Consider the following 10,411-nt stretch of genomic DNA (forward strand, 5'->3'; position numbering starts at 1 on the left):
AAGTAAGCTTTTTTCCTTCTGTTTGTAAGTCTTATTCGGGCGAACTCGTCAGGCTCCGTTCTGACGCCCTTTGGAAAAGCAGGGAGTTCCAGGGTGTTGCGGCATTGGCAGGGAGGTGTTGCAGCCAGAATGATGATCTTTAAACGACCTCCAGGCGATGTTCGGGGGTACACCGACACCAAAAGAAACAAAGAAATAAAGAACAGTCAGTGGGACGTCCGGAGCGCTCTTGTTTAGGGACCGGGAGTGAGGGAAACCACGTGCCAAGTGTATTTACAACAAAACGACCGTGTCGGTAGTGCTCGTGAGGTAGGGGTACAGGGGAGTCGTAGGCGGTTTATTTACACATTGGGCTGGCCACTCCAACCCGCCCAACCCGCAACTTTGCCCCGTACCTTTGTAAGCCACGCTCCTCCCGCGGGAGCGTGGAGGGGCGCTTCGCCGGAACGTTGGCCTCCTGGCTTGCTGGATTCAGCTGGGCTAGTCGAGGCTTCGTCTTCCACGCCACTTCTCTGGTCCGCACTCCGTCTCCACTCCACACCGCACTCGTCCTCTGGGGAATCGCCGTCCGTCGTCTTCCGGGAGCCTCCCCCTTTTGGCGTGATGACGCTCTGGATGGGCGGAGTCTCGCCTTCGCTGCAATCGGTCTTAAAGGTGTAGTGTTCTTTTTCCTCCTCGCATCCCCAAGGAAACACAGAGTCAGCGGTCGGCCAATCCACCGCAGAATGGGAAGTAGGCTGCTGGATGGAAAGAGAAAGGGGCGAGAGGGGAACAGCTGACCACCAGTCACGGGCAATAGACTCCTCCTCACACTCTTTGTCCCTACAGGGGCGACCCGCCCCGTCACACACCTCCCCCACTGGAATCTCCCGATCGGGGAGAGGAAAAGCCCGGGAGAGATAGTCTGCATTGCCGTTATCCTTGCCCTTTTTGTGTTGAACTGTAAAGGAATAGGGTTGAAGGGAGAGGAACCATCTGAGAACCCTGGCGTTCAATGTCCGGTTCTGATACATCCATTTTAATGGAGCGTGATCAGTTTGCCGGATGAAGGTCCTCCCTTCCAGATAGTATTGTAATTTCTCGATGGCCCATTTAATGGCAAGACACTCACGTTCTACAGTGGAATATCTACATTCCCTGGGGAACAACTTCCGACTGGCATACAGAATGGGATGTTCTACGCCATCGTCGCCCATTTGTGATAGGACGGCGCCTAGCCCTACATTGGATGCGTCAGTGGCAAGGATGATGGTTTTCTCAAAATTGGGAGACTCCAAGACTGGGGCAGTGGTTATGATGTGTTTTAGCTGTTGAAAGGCGTTCTGTGCCTCCCGGGAAGGATGCTGTATTTCCTTAGGTCTGATGTCCTTACGTAGAAGATCCGTGAGAGGTGTAGCGACTTCAGCAAACTTAGGGATAAAGCGTCTATAATATCCAATCAAACCGAGGAATGCTCTTAGTTCTCTTTTGTTGCTCGGGAAGCCGGTGTTTTGAATGGCCTTTATCTTCTCCGCTTGTGGCGCGATGGTACCTTCTCCCAGAACGTATCCCAAGTAGTTAACTCTTGTGAAGGCTGCACGGGACTTTTTCGAGTTGATATGTAAGCTGGCTTGTTGTAGTGCCGACAAAATGATACAGACGTGTTTCAGGTACTCTTCCCATGTTTTGCTGTAAATTACAATATCGTCTAGATAGGCTGAACTGAAAGACATGTAGGGTTTCAACACACAGTTCATAAGCCTCTGAAAAGTGGCAGGGGCACCATGTAATCCAAAAGGAAGGACTGTAAACTCATAGAGTCCATCGTCTGTGATGAAGGCGGTCTTCTTTCTGTCCTCTTCACGCAGGGGCACCTGCCAATACCCTTTTGTAAGTTCAATGGTGGTGATGAATACAGCGTCTCCCAGTTTTTCTACCAGTTCGTCGACCCGGGGTATGGGATATGCGTCAAACGTAGAAATAGCATTTAGTGCTCTGAAATCCATACAAAATCTTTTGGACCCATCGGGTTTCGGAACCATCACAATCGGGGAGGCCCAATCACTTTTCGACGGCCGGATAACACCTAGGTTCAGCATGTCCAAAACCTCTTTCCTCATGGCTTCTCGTCTGGACGCAGGGATCCTGTAAGGCCGCTGCTTCACTATTTTTCCGGGGGTCGTCTCAATACAATGTTCTACCAACGTGGTCTTTCCTGGTAAGTCGGAAAAGATTGTGGATAAGGGTCGTAGAACGTCAAAGAGATCCTCTCTCATCTGATCGGTTAGATCAGGGTTGATAACAAGGTGTTCCAATGTTGAGGTTTGTTCGGTCATCAGGGGGAGGACCAGGTAATTACCTCGTGGAACGGGTCCTATCCATTAATTTAATAAGTTAATGTGATAGCTTTGTGTTTTCATTGGAGAAAGCCGTAGTCTATATGTGGTGTCCCCAATAGTTTCCACTACTTCATAGGGTCCTGTCCATTCCTTTTTGTTAGCAAGAGAGGGCAGAAGCACCAGCACCCATTCCCCGACATTGAGCCTTCCCAATTTGGTTCCTCGGTCGTAATATCGTTTTTGTTTTTGTTGTTCCAGATTAGTGTCTGCGAGACTTCTCAGTTTCCCCAGTTTGGCTCTTAACTGGGATGTGTACTCCAGGAGCGTCTTCTGCTCTTCAGCCTCCGGGGTTTCCCATGTCTCTTTAGTGATCTCCAATAATGACCTGGGGAGGCGTCCGTATAAAAGTTCAAAAGCTGAACATCCAAGACTGCTCTGTTTTTGAGCTCTAAGCACATACAATGCCAAGGGAAGCAGACGGTCCCATGTGGGCCCTTCAGTGGACAGCATTTTCTTCAAGGGGGACTTCAATGTCTGGTTGTATCGCTCCACCAGACCATCCGTCTGGGGGTGATAGACCGATGTCTTCAGATGTCGTATGTTTAAGGTTTTGCAGACTTCCCTCATCATACGGTACGTAAAGGGCGTTCCCTGGTCTGTGAGGACCTCTTTAGGAAATCCTACCCGGGCAAATAGTTCCACAAACTTTTCTGCAACATTGGCGGTGGTAGGGGCCTGTAAGGGAAACGCCTCTATGAACCTCGTGGCGTAGTCCACAATAACAAGAGCGTACTGATGACCCCTAGATGACTTCGGAAGGGGCCCGATCAAGTCCATTCCCACTCTCTCAAAGGGCACACCGATAATGGGCATAGGCTGTAACGGTGCAGCCGGGGGTCTGTATGTGTTCCTCCTTTGACATATGTCGCATTTCTTGCAGTACTCCTGAACATCCTTGTAGATTCCCGGCCAATAAAAATGCCGGATAATACTCTCGGTAGTCTTTTCTTTGCCTGCGTGTCTTGCTGTTAGATGAGCAAAAAATAGCACTTGTTCCCTGAAGGAGGTAGGTACCAGGAGTTGGAGAGTGCTTCCTACGTCGGCCTCCCTATATAAGAGATAATTCCGTATAACAAACCTGGGAAACGGTGCGTTAGGTGTATCTTGGGTAGCATGAGCAGCTTCCCATGCGTTGTACAAGGTTCTGTCCTCTGCTTGTGCAAATTTGAAGTTGCGATCCATTATCCAAGGGTCAGGAGTTATGAGAGCAGATTGGGGACCCACCATCTTTGGAGAACGTTCCAAGAGAGACTTCTTGAACAAGGCGAGGAACTCGGGATTATCTACCCCCAATATCACGTCCTCTGGGAGAGAGTTTACTACACCCACTTTCACTAGACAGGCTGGTTTGCCTTTTGGACGTATGATAACCTGTGCTAAAGGATAGGGCTTGACGTCTCCATGGACACAACGAATATGAACTAGGGTGTTGGGGATATACTGTTTGGGGTGTACAAGGCGTTCTTGGATCACGGACTGTCTACACCCTGACTCTAAAAGAGCTTTCACTATGTTGTCATTTATAGTCATACTCACATAGAACGAAGTTCCCATTTCTGCGGAGTATAGAACTGTTTTTGGTAGGTAACCCACTTCCATTGGTTCTTCCACCTGTTGTTTTCGAGGACACAAATGGGCAATGTGGCCCCATTCACCACGCTCGAAACAGTGGGGTCCACGAATCATTAGGGATTCCATTCTCAAAGGTCTAGGTCTTGTCGGTTCGGTTACCATCTTTATTTTCTTCTCGGGTTTCGGTGGTATCAAGTGCTTAGAGTGTCTCTCCAGTTCCTTACCTGACCCACGTGGTTGAGCACGGGCATAATTTGCGGCCATTTCTATGGCTTGCTCCACCGTGAGACCCGAGTGTTGCCTCAGCCATCTCTGAGACCCATATGGAAGAGCCTCCATGAATTGTTCTAAGTATATTTTAGCCAGTATATCCTCTTTGGTACTGGCCTCTGGCTTTAGCCACTTGTCTGCCATCATTTTGAGTCTGAAAAATAGGGTCTTAGGGTTCTCCCCAGGGGAACCCTTCTCCTTTCGGAATTGTACTCCGTATGCTTCGGGGTCTAACCCCAAGTGGTCCAGGATCACATTTTTGATAAGGGGATAGGGGGCATTACCTACGGAATTAGCCACCTGGTATGCAAACTGGGCCTCTCCGGTTAACAATGGCACCAGGAAAAAGGGCCACTTCTCTTCAGGCCAACCCAGTGCTCTCGCCGCTCGCTCGAAATTCATAAGGAAGGCATCAGGGTCTTCGCCATGAACGTACTTTTGTAAGGCGATCCCTGAAGGATTAGGCACATGAATCCTACTCTCTACATGAGGTACGCCTGATGGTGCCGGTACATTCCTCTGCATACATTCCAGTTGGGCAGTGATGGTATTTTTAAACAAGTCTCGGTCTGCCTGAGCGGCTGACAGCTGTCTCTCCACAGCCCACTCCAGCTTTTCCTGCCCCTTGATGAGATGTTGAATCAGGGCGTCCATCTCTGGATCACAGATGGACTGGGATGTAGATCCCACTTCTGACACCACTTGTACTGGGGTAGGGTCTGGAGGGGAAGGAACTGAGTCAGAAGGCTGAAGTAGCGCTTTTAGAGATGGTTTTATTTTTAAGTAAGCTTTTTTCCTTCTGTTTGTAAGTCTTATTCGGGCGAACTCGTCAGGCTCCGTTCTGACGCCCTTTGGAAAAGCAGGGAATTCCAGGGTGTTGCGTCATCGGCAGGGAGGTGTTGCAGCCAGAATGATGATCTTTAAACGACCTCCAGGCGATGTTCGGGGGGTACACCGACACCAAAAGAAACAAAGAAATAAAGAACAATCAGTGGGACGTCCGGAGCGCTCTTGTTTAGGGACCGGGAGTCAGGGAAACCACGTGCCAAGTGAATTTACAACAAAACGGCCGTGTCGGTAGTGCTCGTGAGGTAGGGGTAAAGGGGAGTTGTAGGCGGTTTATTTACACAGTGGGCTGGCCACTCCAACCCGCCCAATCCGTAACTTTGCCACGTACCTTTGTAAGCCATGCTCCTCCCGCGGGAGCGTGGCGGGGCGCTTCGCCGGAACGTTGGCCTCCTGGCTTGTTGGATTCAGCTGGGCTAGTCGAGGCTTCGTCTTCCACGCCACTTCTCTGGTCCGCACTCCGTCTCCACTCCACACCGACTCGTTCTCCGGGGAATCGCCGTCCGTCGTCTTCCGGGAGCCTCCCCCTTTTGGCGTGATGACGCTCTGGATGGGCGGAGTCTCGCCTTCACTGCAATCGGTCTTAAAGGTGTAGTGTTCTTTTTCCTCCTCGCATCCCCAAGGGAACACAGAGTCAGCGGTCGGCCAATCCTCCGCAGAATGGGAAGTAGGCTGCTGGATGGAAAGAGAAAGGGGCGAGAGGGGAACAGCTGACCACCAGTCACGGGCAATGGACTCCTCCTCACACTCTTTGTCCTTACAGGGGCGACCCGCCCCGTCACAGTGGGCAATCCAAAACTAGCCAGGAATTCCTCCATCCGCTCCTCGGGACCTGCCTGGTACACCTCCTCAAATGGCCAACAAAAACATCCAAGATATTGTGATGACTGGTCACTAGGTCACTAAAAGGTGCATTAATATGAAGAACAGGAGGGATCTCTTGCTCCTGCCGAAGTACCCAGGCTAACATCCTACCAGATTTGTCCACCTTTCTATGGAGACGCTCATGGTAAGCACGCAGCGTATATTTATCCAGAGTGTCCCAGATAGGCAGCACTTCCCTACGGAGCAGAAGTACCTCTGCAAGTGCCTCTGGTGTAGCCAGCTCTGATCTCTGAAGGTCCATCAAGCGGCGCTCCTGGTCTACAAGGTCGGCTTCTAGCTGTCTCCTGACCCCGCATTTAGTACCAATATAGGCCACCCTCAAGACTTCCTTGAGAGCCTCTCAGTCTACTGCCTAGAGGCGGCTGTTCCCGAATTAATCAAAAAAGAAATCTGTGATAGAGGTCGCCAGTGCCTTCCAGTGCCCAGCATCCGTCAAGAGATCAGAGGGCATGCCATCTACATTCTCCATGTACAGCATCCCCCGACTGCAGGCCCAGCAGCACAGGCGCATGGTCAGAGAGACATCTCCCCAGGTGAGTCACTCTGTGCAATCTCCAGGGATCCACCCCGCTATCAAGAGGGGGTCCAACCGACTATGTTTTGTGTGTATCATGACCCAGTGGGTGTAGTATTCACCAACTGTCACAGAACCCCAGATTATGCATGACCATGGCAAGAGATGTGTTCATCAAAGGTTCAGTTCCATGCTTGGGTGGATACCAGTTCGCATCCTAATCCAGATTCCAATTATAATCTCCTGTCAATATCACTGGGCTCCCCACACTATCCTCCTGCAGATCCTGGATACGGTCAAATAAGTATTTATCATCAATGTTAGGCAAATAAGTGTTGAGGAGTGTGAGGGCCCTCCCATCTAGTGTACTCTGTAAAAGTAGATATCGACTTTCTATGTCAGCTAAACTATACATGTGCCTAAATGGAACCCCGGGCGCAATCCAAATGGACCCCCCTCTCGCATAGGTGGAGTAAGTGGCTTAGAAGAATTGACCCCTCCACTTCCTGCCCAGCCCTTGTGCTTCCTCCCCCGTGAGATGGATCTCCTGGAAACAAGCTATCTGCACTTTGTGACGTTGTACAAAGGAGTGGATCCTATATCGCTTGGCATAATCTTTCAGACCCCTCACAGTCCATGTTACAATATTTGTACAGGCAGCTATACCATACCGGGTGCTCGTCCCTCAGGGGTCCCACCTGATCCCCATCTAAAGTCATCACTATCATGTGTCACTCCAAGTGGCAATAAATACCCAGACAATGGTTTTGGTGTACTGCAGTCACTCCACAACCGGTGGGAATACAAAACAATGGAACTCCTTAAACATCCCCCACCCGGGACAGAAAGTATAACAAACATAACAATGCATACTGCACATCAGTCGTAATTGTTGCTGTCAGGACCCACAGCCTAAACCCTAAACCCAAAACTGTAGCCCCCCACAAGTATTAAGGGAGCAAACCCTGCCCAGCAACAATACAATACCATATCCATCATAAATAGTGCTCCCTGTTTTATGGTATTTTTTTAACATTTCCTTCTGTATTTATCCATATTTATTTCTTGGTCATTTTATCTGTACTTATTCACATTTATTTTGTGGCAAGCTAAAGTAGACGCTGCAGCTAGTATTTTTCCACATTTATTTAAATTAACATGCATACTTTGTCGGCTGAGTCCATAGTGTGAAAGAATAAGCAGCCTGGCAAACTGTCCGTTTTGTGAAGAATATGTTCAAAATCTGGAATATAGTTGACAATCCCAGGTGTCTTCCCTTCCCAGCAGAGACACTTAATAGTAATATCTCCGTCGGAAACCGGGGTAAAGGATAAGATACAGGAGATGTTGGCTTGGAATGGCACATACCACAGCTTCGGACCTTCACAGAACTACTGCTTGCTAATATTGACAAAGCAAGAATATTGTCCATTGTCTTTAGGAAACATTTCTTCAATAACAAATGTAAAGCATTTAAGACACGTGGTCACTCCGGGGTTTTTTGTGTGTACAGAGATCATAATTTGTTTACTTTTATGCGTGGTATAATTCATCTTTTTCCACAACAGGGTAATCTAGCACTGTGTGAAGGCTTAATTTGTCTACCAGGGCAACAGAACTGCTCATGGCATCAGGCACATTTTACCATGGTCCTCTTTCCTCATTTACTTGTTACAAAGATAAATAAAGACAGCAAGCTCACCAAAAACAGGGCTGGAAGGGAGACCGTGCCAAGGCTGTCCCATTTCACTGGCATCTCAACAACACAGAGGGCCAAAGTAACCCACATGCCTACACAGCCTGCCTCTTGCCTAGGTCAGTAAAGAAGCGCTACACATGCTGTTACTGCTTTCGCCAAACTCCTTCCCCATCTCATACAACAAAAGGTTGCTGTGGCTGCAGCTGATGTCTGGGGTGTTTCTACACCTTTCAATGGACATCAGCTTCTTACACTGCTCCAACAATTTACCTTGCATGAGTACCACCGTGAAGAGTGCTAGAGGGTCTCTGCAGACACGGCGCTCCCAGCTGCCATTGTTCACCCCTCTCCAGAGCGGCAGTAGTTTCAGATTTCTTTTGCAGCCCCTGTGCCCCTCTAACACAGATTTTATAGCGGAGCAGAGGCAGCAGGGGCATTTGTTTTGCCAGTATTTTCCCATTTCTATATATAAATACAGACAAAATACAAAACGTTCTCTGTCTGTATTTATATGTACAAATCTGTTGAATTGGAAATCTAGGAGCCTTAATCATTAAATGGAGTAGAGAAACAAGTTGAGAAAGGTGGACGTAGAAATAATAAGAGAGAATAGGGGTGTAAGCATATGTTCCTCCCTTCCAAAGGATCTATTTTAGCCAATAGGGTGATTCCTTTTTATGACACAGAAAAATACTCCAAATTGGTTTAAGTGAAATTAGGTATTTTATTTGCATTTACCACTTTATAGATCCATAGTGCATGATTACATTCATTTTTGACTCGTTTTTTGGAGAAAAAAAATTAAAAATGGAAACAGCCCACACGTGTTTCGCCCTATGTGGCAAGTTAAGCCAGGGTTTTCTAAAGGCTAATTATTATGTTTAGAAGTCATAGAGTCAAAAGAAATGTATGTACATTCCAGTTTGCTTCAAGGTAACGAATAATAACATCCAAAGTACGAGGTATCCAAATTCTGTCTGTGGTAATTCTGTCTGTCTGTGAACTCGAAGGAAGGTCCCAGGATAAGTCCGTGAGCATGACGCTTCAGTGGTGAGCCACGCTCACTGACTTATCCCGGGACCTTCCTTCGAGTGCATAGGCAGAATTTGGATACCTCATACTTTGGATGTTATTATTCGTTACCTTGAAGCAAACTGCAATGTACTTACATTTCTTCATACTCTATAACTTCTGAACATAATGATTAGCCCTGAGAAAGCCATGGCTTTACTTGCCACATATTGTGAAACACGTGTCGGCTGTTTCCATTTTTTTTTAAACGTTCCAAAAAAACGAGTTAAAAAGAGTGTAATCATGCACAATGGATCTATAAAGCAGAAAATGCAAATACATTAACTACTTTCACCTAAACCAATTTGGACTATTGTTCTGTTTCATAAAAAGGAATCAACCTATTGGCTAAAATAGATTGTTTGTAAGGGAAGAACATATGCTTAGACCCCTATTCTCACTTGTAATTACAAGGCTGGAAAGGTCCAGAGCCTTGAGCAAAGTTCCTCCAGCATTATAGGAATTAACATCCAGAATCAGAACACTGCAAAGGGATAAGAGGTTAGCGAGTAGCATCTCCTAACTCCATCACCAGCAGGTGTGGCCCGTGCAGGTAAGATCGGTGGGGCGAGGTGGGGGGTATTCGACAGACAACGATGAGGAAAAATGAATTATTTATGTAATTGTAGGAGTCGTCTGTCGAATCCGTCCCCAACCTGCTCCACCTCTCTTACCTGCGCATTCCGCTTCTGATCACTGAGACCAGGTTCTCTACAGACTTCTCTTTGGCGAGCACATCATTTTGAGGCACCAACGCCATGGTGCCATCTACCTGAATTTCAACCCTAGAGGAGTCCTTGCCACCAGATTGAATGGGATCATCCATCTCCGGATCCCCACATAACCTCCAGTTGGGACTGCTGCCCTATCACTCCAAGAGCATTATCAGCCATAATCAGACCCCCTCTTGGGTACTTTGTCCCACACTTCTAGCCATCGTCATACATCCTCTGGGGTGTCAAAGAAGTGGGACTTGCCTCCAGAGAGGACATTATGTATAGCCTGATTCAGAAGGATTTAACTGATACACACGAAGCACAACTTGGCCTTCACTTCCAGGAAGCCCTTCCTAGAACCCTGGACCTTGTTGGTGTAATCTGGATAAATGGGCAGTGTCAGTTTCCTGGGCGGCCCTGAGTATGCAATCCTGGTCCCTGTAATTGAGTATCTGCACTA

Source organism: Lissotriton vulgaris, chromosome 1_1 (genome assembly GCF_964263255.1).
Source record: "Lissotriton vulgaris chromosome 1_1, aLisVul1.2, whole genome shotgun sequence".
NCBI classification, from domain to species: Eukaryota; Metazoa; Chordata; class Amphibia; order Caudata; family Salamandridae; genus Lissotriton; species Lissotriton vulgaris.